At 35.2% G+C, this 12,028-nt stretch overlaps 2 pseudogenes; one reads left to right on the forward strand and one right to left on the reverse strand.

Moving 5' to 3' along the window:
* Positions 1 to 586: 586 nt before the first annotated feature.
* LOC133198869 (beta-1,3-galactosyltransferase 1-like) lies at positions 587 to 1,382 on the reverse strand (annotated as a pseudogene).
* A 9,042-nt stretch (positions 1,383 to 10,424) lies between these two features.
* Positions 10,425 to 11,639, forward strand: LOC133198454 (uncharacterized; annotated as a pseudogene).
* Positions 11,640 to 12,028: the final 389 nt, after the last annotated feature.

Raw genomic sequence — 12,028 nt, forward strand, 5'->3', positions numbered from 1 at the left:
TTCAAGATATTTTTAACAAACTTCATATCCTGATACATACTGATGTAACCTTTTCAACTGCATCAACATTTTTTGACCTTGACCTTTCCTCTGACTTTGACCTCACTTTTCTTAAATTAGTGTCAAACTTCATATGCTGATACATACCGATAAGAGCTATTCAACTGCATCAATATATTTTGACCTTGACCTTTTCTTTGACCTTGACCTCACTTTTCTTAAATTAGTGTTTAGCTCATTTTTAAAGAAACCATTCATAATATTTTCATCAAACTTCATATGCTTATACATACTGATGTAACCTTTTCAACTGCATCAACATTTTTTGACCTTGACCTTTCCTCTGACCTTGACCTCACTTTTCTTAAATTAGTGTCAAACTTCCTATGCTGATACATACCGATGAGAGCTATTCAACTGCATCAATGTTTTTTGACCTTTACCTTTCCTTTGACCTTGACCTCACTTTTCTCAATTTGTGTTAAAATGTTGCATTACTAATATACCCTCGGCGGGGCATTCATGTCCTATGGACATATTTTACACCATTTATTTTATTCCTTGTTAAGAAAAGTTTTTCCATTAAGTTCATCAACTATTTGTGGACGATCTAGATGTAGCTTCTTTGAGTTCATTCCACATCAGTTTTATATCTTGAGGAGAAAAATGATGTCCGGTTATCCTATTCCGAAAGTTTGTCCCATGTATTTCTCTGCTACCTCTACCTGAATCAAACCCCGATATGTGAACAGCCTTAGCAATAATTGCTTCTCTACAAATACCACTTATATAAACATCCTCTATGAATAATGATGGTATTTACTTTGTTGCATTAATTAAGGCTGTTATGATATCACCTGTGATAACATACGCAGTCCCACTAATATAAGGTGGATACTTGTCTTTCGGATATTGTTTCTTGGAGACATACCACTTTGATCCTAGGTTTCGATATGGCACGGGATTCGTAGTTTTTACTCCAAGTATGGAGTTTTTTTGGTTTCATTCTCCGTAACAAATTAACTAAATTTTGAAAATTAATGAACATATCATCATCATATTTTTAAGACATATTTAACGGCTGGACAATTTAAATTGCCAATTTTAGCAATGTCACAGTCTTCTTGGTTAAATTATTATAAGATTCCTGGAAGTTCTCTTGCACCAAATCTTTATGAAGTCTTTCTTCTTTGTCAAGCTTTCTTTGAATTCTGATATGAACCCTTCCCGTCATAAACACTAGCCTCGTCTTGGCATCAGTACTGTGTTTATGTCCCCATGTTGTCCTTACAGCATCCCTCTGCTCAATATTACAAGCTGAACTCGGAACCAGTGTGAGTAATTCTACTTCTTTTTCACACTTGTTTGGAATAATTTGCATCTTTTCTATCAAATTTTGCAGTCGAGAATATAGCGCAGAAAATAGAAGTAAAGTGATGAATGTCATCACTAATAGTAAACCAAATACTAGTTTATTGTGTCTTTTAAACATATTTTCACACTCCATTGCTATGTTGGTACCTTTGCCTGTACTCGTAAATATGATGTGAAAGTGTGCAGTTTAAGTCAGTACTCGGTTTTAACCAAACCGGAAATTCATTCAAAAGTGCATGCGTGTCACAGCAATGTGTATCACCACAAAGAACGTTAACGAATTATTTGTGAAATCTCTTGGGAAGAAAATGTTTTTGGGTCAGTTCATTTACATTTTTATTTCTACAAAATGTTAACGAAGAAACCAGTAATATATTCTCTGCCATTAAGCTTGGAAATGAACAAGTTAATTACTGAGTACATGTATATATGATAAGGACTTCTTTTGAACGAGTCTCAGAACAGTGTAAAATTAGTTTATTTGGAAACACCTATTTTTATATAGGCGTTTACTACTGGCTTTAGGTGATGGCATACGTATAAATGAAAATAAAGCTCTCGAATATTTTTGGATTCTTATGCTTCTCAATTTTCTTATTCTTGCATCGTATTGCTAAAAATATGACTATTCTTAAGGAAGATTTTGCAAGGGTTCGTGAAAAAAAAAATCCGCTCTATCAATTTTTCTCATTTTTACATAACATGTGCTTTACGTTAATGGTATCATAATATGAAAATGTCAACCATGATCATCAGGCTTATAAGGATGATATGGCTGCCATGTTAACCGCAGTTTTTCAGTATTTGATATTTATGTGGTGAAATTTTAAGTATGTCATACAGATAACAAAATGGAAACAAAATAAATAATTTCTACCAGATAGTATATAATGTGCTTTATATTGATTGAAAATAAAAATTGTATCGGAAACTATTGATAGATGTAGTAATGCCACAGTTGCTTTGGGGAGAATTCATTGTAAATTTGCAATAATATTTTAACCTCAAGAGCAGTTTTCAACGTCTTGAAAACAATTACCCAATGAATTTTCCAAAAACATATATTTTGTACTAATTATTGTAAGTGACATCTGGTCAAAATATGAAGTACGGTCATCACATTCGTTTTGAAGCTATATGCATTTCATTAACACCCCCCCCCCCCCATATTCCTAAATTATTAAAATATTTCATAAATTTCCATATGATGGTTTGTTGCTGAAAGTTTAAATATGCATAATACGTTAACAAACTATAAAATCACTATTTAGAGATTAATAAATACTTTTTTTCTGAAAATCTTTTTTATTTCGATTTTTGCTCATTTTATATGTAGAGCAGAATGATAAAAGTATCATGTACACAAAAAATTACAACTTGCACATTTGTTTTTTTTATTTACACATCTCAAAAACATTCATTCCTTTATTATATCAATATAAATAAATATATTCTAAACTAGTGCACAGCAGTCCAAGGGCCAAACTGTTCATACACTGAAAACTCATCAAGGTCTCTGCACTGTGATGGAATCGGGGGGGGGGGGGGGGGGGGGGAGAGAGGAGACACTTGAACACATTGAATGAATAGGGGCTAATTCATAGAACATGTATCGGTAATATCTATATAAAAATCCTATTATCTTATTTGGCAAATTTGCTATTTAATATTTACATTTGCAAATATTTTTCCTTCAGAGTCTTTGCAAGTTAGAAAACGGTTCATTTTCTCATGAGCTAGGTACATGGATGTGCAAGGATATCTAGAATATCTCCATTGTGACGTAATAATGCCACACGTGACGTCAAAAATATAGTGTAAACTGTTCTGTTTCAAACATAATCATTGAATGACATAAATTTCCGTTGCTTTATGCTTACGTTGTTCATGAAATATGCTGGCGTGAAGCGTCTTTGGTCATGTCCTAGTGAATTTTCAACAATAAAATTCACTTTTCATATATATTCCCGTGAGCGTGATGAGTTCAAATGTATATGCTCAAAATGATTTTCCCTCTAAGGTATACCTCTGTAGTACCTCAATTGTCAGAGTAGCCTCTCTTTATTTAGAGAAAATTAATATTTTGTCTGTCATTCTAGATCTTACACGTGTATATTTTGTTAGACGTATTTTTAAATTAGATTTGTGAAAACTTGCAAAAAGAAGCTTTTCTTTTCTGTCAGAACAAATGTGTTGAGTTTCAATTTTTGACCAAATACGACGCATAAAACATTTTACGTGGTTCATGAAATATGCTGGCGTGAAGCGTCCTTGGTCATGTCCTAGTGAATTTTCAACAATAAAATTCACTTTTCATATATATTCCCGTGAGCATGATGAGTTCAAATGTATATGCTCAAAATGATTTTCCCTCTAAGGTATACCTCTGTAGTACCTCAATTGTCAGAGTAGCCTCTCTTTATTTAGAGAAAATTAATATTTAGTCTGTCATTCTAGATCTTACACGTGTATTTTTTGTTACACGTATTTTTAAATTAGATTTGTGAAAACTTGCGAAAAGAAGCTTTTCTTTTCTGTTAGAAGAAATGTGTTGAGTTTTAATTTTTGACCAAATACGACGCATAAAATATTTTACAACAATTGTTATGGCACCGATGATGCAATGTTTACATGTAAGTGTTGAAAATTCTAGAGAAGATGTTACAGAGGAAAACAATTTCCTCTGCAATAGTTTAAAAAATATATTCATGACCAGCATGCAACCTCAAACTGGTGTATACACGTATGTATCAAAACCGCATTCGTCCATCTCTGTTCATCAATATTCACCGTCGGTATGATGCTTCTAAGAAATGAATATCAATACATAGATGTAGATCCTATAGTAAAGAAACCGATCTCGAATAAAATATGTTTTTGAAAAAAAATTATCTCTGGGTCTTCTATTTCTTACAAATGTTTGCTCGTTTGGTTGAGTTCATTCCCCTATGCCACGGACGGGAGTCTGCATCAAGCTCTCTCTTTCTCCAGAAATGAGAAAGGTAAAATATCAACACTCTGAATGATCCTTGCTTTTGCAATTTATGACCGGCTCACTTTCACTAATATCACCCATGGCAACATACTAACCAACCCACTGCCCCCTGCTCATAGCTAACAGTGTCAACTTACATTCAACCACTGGATGGAAATCATGTTGCCTCACTTTATCATCCATTAACCAGCAATCTGAAGAAACTCAACCCATCCTGCCATTCTCAACTTATATACAACCACTCGAATTCATGAAGCCAACACAACCAACAGATGACATACCATTTACGGAAACATAGGAAATGTGTAACAATGCTATGAATACTATTCAAGGGTCTACATCACCTACACGTTTTCAGAGGACTTTTCCTGAAATACCTGGAAATGTTTTAATTCCAATACATTTTAATCTTTGAATAAAATCTGAAAACCACAAAAATGAAAGAGAACGATCTAGGCAACCATGACTTAAAAATAGCACAATAATTTAATACCGGGGTCTTGTACAAGTCTTTTCATTTTTTTCCCAGTTCCGTCAGGTGTGATAATTAGTTTATTGAAGGATTAGTTAGACTGGAAGTCCGGAATTATTTGAGGATGCCCCTGCACCATGTAGAGCTGTGTAAAGTAAGGGTACTTGCTGTATACCGTATTTAGATAAATAACATCAGTACACAACAGCACACAAGTCACAGTTCTATACCTAATCCTTAAGGCTTTAGATGTTACTATCTTAGATTATCTCATGCAATTTCAGCTAGTTTACAGTGATTACAAATTGTTTATTGATATGTTTTATTTCCTTGAAATAAGCCCCTTGTGGAAATTTTCAACCAAGACACCAAGAGAACACACCATGACTTTACAGCTGAATACCAATAAAACTTGACTTTATACCATCAACGCCCCCCTTTCCAGGCGTAACATTTCATACAGGACTGGGTTGAGTCAGCATATAACGGATGACTTAAACCTTTCAATAAAGGTCCAATAATTACCATGAATTTAACAAGGGAAGCTGAAATCTTCCGTATTTTCTGTAAGCAGTGAAATCGTATTCCTCTCACTGGATACCATGTGTTTCATTTTCAATGTAATCATTAACTAACGGTTGAACCCTTTCGTTCCAAAAGTCACCGCCGTTACTCCAAAGAGTATTCCAATTGTTTCCGGCTGTACGGGGGAACAAGGTCCTGTTAAGATAGAAAATATTTGCCTTCACATAAATTGTGGGCATTCCTTAGATAGGTTATAACTTATTTCCGTCATCTGAAATTCAAGAACAATGTAAATTTTGTACCTTTCCTATTTGCAAGGGCTTGCATCTATCCAAGTTTTAAAGAAAAAGTGTAGTCAACAGTTTTTATTTGTACTGGTAATATATTTTTTTTCTTGTAAATCAAAAATAAGGTGTCTAGAGATTTTACTTAGTATTATTGCCGTATATCCTCCTACCCATCCAGTTTTTCTCTCTTTCCAATTTAAAGGCCAACATGAATTCTGGATTTTTGGTTTTTCTCTACCAATCGACATGAGAACTATTACCTAAAAATCATACGTTCCATTGAGAAAACAAATGATTTTGATCATAACAGATTGAGACTCAAATTATCTGATATATGGAATTACAAAATCTTAAGTCTTGAACATTAAGAGCCATCTTAAAGCTGAACATGAATCGTAAAAGTAATTTATCCGCCATATTCCTTTATTCACTCTCTTTATCTGAGGGTTCGTATATAAGTATATAAGCCGCTCACTTAGTCACTGTTCAGTGTTATCAGTCATCACCTGTGTAGACAGACGGACATAGCACTTAAGAAGTTTAAAAAAAATAAATGTGTACTTCTTCCACGACAGGAGAGACAGATACTAAAGAACAAGAGTTGCACAGGTCAGTGCAGTATACAAACACAAATACACGTAACTTTCACCTCCTCCATAAACATCAAGCGTTTTTATTTTTAAAAGTTTGCAATTAATTGATTGATTGATTGATTGTATATTGTTTTACGTCCCATTCGAGAATTTTTCACTCATATAGAGACGTCACCATATACCGGTGAATGGCTTCAAATTTTGACCTATACTCTGCACTCAGGGCCATTGAGCAGTGAGGGATCTTTATCGTGCCAACGCCTGCCGTGACACGGGGCCTCGGTTTTTAAGGTTTCATCCGAAGGACCCGCAACTTTCACTTCAAAGTGCCGAGCGCATGGCGAAGGAACAGTTGCTACCTATTTTTTATCGACTTAGGTTTGTCGCGGCCGAGATTCGAACTCACGACCTCCCGATCACGGAGCGAGCGCTCTACCGACTGAGCTACCGTGAACGGTTTTGCAATTAATTAAATTGTACAATATACAGTCATGTAGAATTATTCAAATGCTTTTTAGCAGTAAATTCCTTAATTAGGGAAAGACTTTGTTGTTGTGGTTGTTTTTCATGCATTATTTGTACATTTGACCTTGATAAATGATACAACAATACGTATAATAAATTTATTAAAGCACCGGACCTGTTTTAAAAATCATGAAAAAAATAGTATTTTGTCATATATATTATTGTTAGCTCTACTGGTCAGAGACCAGAAGAGCTTATGCGTTAGTAAGGTGTCCGTCGTCTGTCTGTCTGTCTGTCCGTCCGTCTAAACAATTTTTCAAAATGCTACTCCTCCTACAGTTTTGGTCTGATTTCAATATTACTTGGCACACAAGTAGACTACACTAAGATACACAATTCTGTGTATCGGTTTTTGATTTCAATGAACGGTGTTGTCATGGTTACTAAAAATAGAAAATTCTGTGAAAAACATTCAAAATGATACTCCTCCTACAGTATTGATCTGATTTCAATATAACTTGGCACACAAGTAGACTATACTAAGATACATAATACTCTATATTGGTTTTTGATTTCGATGAATGGTGTTGCCATGGTTACTAAAAATAGAAATTTCTGTGAAAAACATTCAAAATGATACTCCTCCTACAGTTTTGATCTGATTTAAATATAACTTGGCACACAAGTAGACTATACTAAGATACATAATTCTATTTATCGGTTTTTGATTTCGATGAATGGTGTTGCCATGGTTACTAAAAATAGAAATTTCTGTGAAATACTTTCAAAATGCAACTCCTCCTACAGTTTTGATCTGATTTCAATATAACTTGGCACACAAGTAGGCTATACTGAGATGCATAATTCTGTGTACCGGTTTTTGATTTCGATGAACGGTGTTGCCATGGTTACTTAAAATAGAAATTTCTGTGAAATACTTTCAAAATGCTACTCCTCTTACAGTTTTGGTCTGATTTCAGTATAACTTGGCAAACAAGTAAACTACACTAAGATACATAATTCTTTATATTGATTTTATGATTTCGATGAACATTGTTGCCATGGTTACTAAAAATAGAAATTTCTTTGAAATACCTTCAAAATGCTACCCCTACAGTTTTGGTCTGATTTTAGTAGTACTAGGCACACAAGTAGACTACACTAAGATACATAATTCTCTGTACCAGTTTCGGATTTCGATGAACAGTGTTGCCATGGTTACTAAAAATAGAAATTTTCTTGAAAATCCTCCTACTCCTCCTGCACTTTTTTGTCTTATTTCAGTATAATGTGGTATACAAGTAGACTACAAAGATACATAATTGGTGTTATTGTTTTTTGATTTTGTTGAATGATGTTGCCATGGTTACTTAAATCAAAAATTCTGTAAAATTGTTTTAAAAGGCTACTCCTCCTACAGTTTTAGTTTGATATAATAATAAATCTTGCCACAAAAGAGACTAAACCATGGATCATTATTCTATTTATTGCTGTTGCAAAGTTTGAAGTCCAAGTGCTACTTTTATCTTCCTTTATAAATACAACCAGTAGAGCTACAGTCTCGTCAGAGACTTCTGGTTCTTACTTCAAGCACTCTAGATTGATTGTTGTTTTACGTCTCATTCGAGACTTTTTCACTCATATAGAGACGTCACTATATACAGGTGAAGGGCTTCAAATTTTGACGTTTACTCAGCACTCAGGGCCATTGAGCAGTAAGGGATCTTTATCGTACCAACGCCTGCCGTGACACCGGGCCTCGGATTTCAAGGTCTCATCCGAAGGACCCGCAACTTTCACTTCAAAATGTCGAGCGCATGGAACAGTTGCTAACCAATTTGTATCGACTTAGGTCAGTCGCGGCCTAGTTTCGAACTCACGACCTCCCTATCACGGAGCGAGCGCTCTACCGACTGAGCTACCGTGAACGGTTCAAGCACTCTAGAAATCTAACTTGAAATCTAAATTTCTTTGTGGTAACGGTTAAATACGTATACCAAATAAAAAATATAAACGATGTACATTTTTAAAATGCTGTTATTATTTAATAAACCTTCGTCAAAATTCCATTGACAAACTTAGCTTTGACTCTGAATGTACGGAAGTTGATCTTTTGGTATAGACACCTAGTTCATGTATGAAAGATTTTTTGCGTTTCTCTGGCGGCCCCCAGTCAGCCTACTCTTATTCGAAAACCAAAAAAACGATCTTTTTCGTGCTAAAGGGATTATCCTTTTTTTCCTTGAACTTAAAAATATGTATTACTTAACAATATAATTTATAATAACAAAAATTTGCTATTTAAAATCTATATATCAAAATCTTACTGTAAATCATTTTAGTTAAGATTTCCTTGACCACATTGAGTCTTTTTCTTATTAGACATTTCCAGGATTCGAGATCTCGAGGTCGTACACGTACACGTATATAGGGATCCTTGGGGGTTTGTGTCCAAACAAGATTTTCACATTGAATAGATTATCTTATTTTATTCAGTAGTTAATATTTCTGAATATATAGCTCCTTCCTGAATATAGTGTCTTCGTGTTTAATTTGCCGTGCATGCATAATACGTAAATACAAATACGAACAAGAACACCACAATTGGACAACAGTTTCATTCTTAATACTTAAGATTAGTAATTCTTTTAATTGTATTAATACTGATGTCTGTTATTTAATTAAGACAGTGGAAAAAAAAACACTCACCTTGCCTCCATTTTATTTTCCAGATACAACAGCTGTACAATACTCACACGAGAAAGTCGATACTAAATTTTTTTTTAACTAGTCTAGTGAAGGAAGTTAATGAACTATGACCTTTCTCTTTCTGGGACGTAACACAACATACAATCAATCAATCAACCGATCACGACAAGGAGCACATGGCAGGTGTGACCGGTCGGCAGGGGATGCTCACTCCTCCATGGCACCTGATCCCCCCTCTGATGTCTTAGAGGTCCATGTTTGCTCTGCTCCTATTTTGTAATGTTTAATGAACTTTTGAGCTCGAATTCTGTTCATTACCTCTACATATTTCATAGTAACACAGAACAGTAGTTTAACCTTTAATATCTTGCAGTACATGGATCTGCTCGCGGTAATTGACACACTTTAACACCCCAGTGGCCCCGATATTCCGGCCAGTCGAAACCCGTTATGTACACACTCATTGTCTTTAGACAATACATCAAAGGCGTACAACAACCAGTGGGCGGATTTAATCTCAATGACACGAAGATCAACACTAATTTTCTCAAATGGTACACCTTTAGAAAGCTGTGTGGAAATCTGTTCGGAATACCAGCTTACAATCTTTTGTTTTGTGATTTACTTTAATTTCCCGTTCACGGACCGGTCACAGGATTCAACATACGGAATCAGAACCTTCCTTGCTTATTCTATCATTATTTCGGCGGTCGACCAATGGTTTTGAAAATAGGTGATGTTCAAATCTTTCGGAAATGAGAAGGGAAGATGACATCTATCCTTTAATCCTTTGCAAATCAATTGAAACAGTTACAACGATCCAGTTATGTCTCTTTTGTTTCTAATGCTACAATCTTTCGGTCCTTTTACATCCTCAGTGACCCCTAGCGGAAAGATTCTGTAATTTGATTATTGCCTTTAGAGATACGGAAGAAGCCACACGTGATTTACATTCCATTGCAAAGAAAATAAGAGTTGTAAAAGTTGTATTCTTATTATTTCAGATGACACCCGCTGTTACGACGCTGAAAAGGAAACATTCTTTGAAGAGGAAGAGTATAAAGTGATAAAGAGAACGAGACTTAATGAGGTATCAGGTTCCGCGGCCAGGATGGCCACACAAGTAAGGTCAGAAGACCTGGACACTGAGGAACTAGTTCCGTCAAATCACAGGGGAGAGTGCCGCTGATTGTTTAGAGATGGCAGGGAAAGTGCTAAACAAGAGAATCTCGTCTCTCTCCTACACCATGCAATTGTGTATGCTAATGAATTGGGGCAACCAGGGGAGCCACTAAATGAGACGCCGGTAGGCAATTTTTCACATTATGGGGTCGACTGTTGATAGCTTATGTTGTATTATGGGTAATTTGCATTCCGGAGAAATGAAGGTTACCCATTGGGTTTTTGTTTTTCTATTATTTCGGAAATTTTACGGTTTTTAATATTACGTTAAAAGTCATATTTCCGGTGACTATTTTTAGCAATCGGAAAGAGATTGAAAATGACGGTGATAACCAAACGGCCTCTACAGCAACAAGTCAGCAGGAGACTGAAAAGAAGACTAGTAAAGCAAAGACTCCAGCAGATGAGATTCTCTCAAGAATTGCTGACCTGGAAAAAGCTACAGAGAGTGTAGAAAGCCTCAAAGAGAAGGTACGGGGACTTGACCTCCAGAAATCGCCAAATGAAGCGATGATTTTATTATTGTTGGAGGAGTTAGCAAATGCAGCTAGGAAAAAAAACATGAAGAGTCAAGTGTTTTTGAAGAATTGTCTAGACAAGCCCTCGAGGATCTGTAAATTTAGCATCGTTAGTGTTGAATGTAGTTGGGGGGTCTTAAAATGTTGTCATTAAGGCTCTCAACAACTGTGTGAAAGAGGAAAAGGAAGAATCAAAGTTGAAAATACCAGAGAATGCTGAAAATGAAAACACTCATCAGTCACCTTTGGGAAATGTTTACAATCCATATATGTTGCCACAACAGTCTTACCAAAATGTACCATACCAGAATTACTCCATGTTCAACAGTAGGCCTAGGGGTAAATTTAGTCAGTGGAAATTTAGGGGAAATTGTTATTTTTGTGATATACCTGGTCACAGTATCAGAGAGTGTTAAAAAAAGGAAACTTGCAAAAGAACAGAGAAAACCAGATATCATTGAGATGGTGGCCATCTCAAAGGGCGCAGCTTTCAGCAACAAACATGAAAATGTAAGGTAGCTAATAAAGGTTTATTTTGAAGAGGAGCATTTGTGTACTATCAAGGGATGTGTTGTTCGAGTCTAAAGGTGACAAAAAGTAATATTCTCTGAAAAAATAATAAAATAAAAAAAATATTTAGAAATATATCATCTATAAAAATTGTTGCATATCCTCTGTCAAAATATGGAAGGAAAATCACAAATGTTCCGTACCCTAAGTCAATTGGTAAAGTTTGAGGCTGACTGGAATTTAGGGAAAGAAATTATGCACCGAACAAAGATTTTAAACAGAGAGGCTATTTTTTACCTTGATCCTTGACCTAGAAACTCCGTTCACATCCAAGAGAGAGAAGATATGCTCCGGACAAGGATTTTTCATATAATTCTGCTGTGACCTTAGACCAAGAA

The sequence above is a fragment of the Saccostrea echinata genome, unplaced genomic scaffold (genome assembly GCF_033153115.1).
Source record: "Saccostrea echinata isolate AGI-Se365-2 ecotype Australia unplaced genomic scaffold, CSIRO_AGI_Sech_v1 ptg000033l, whole genome shotgun sequence".
NCBI classification, from domain to species: Eukaryota; Metazoa; Mollusca; class Bivalvia; order Ostreida; family Ostreidae; genus Saccostrea; species Saccostrea echinata.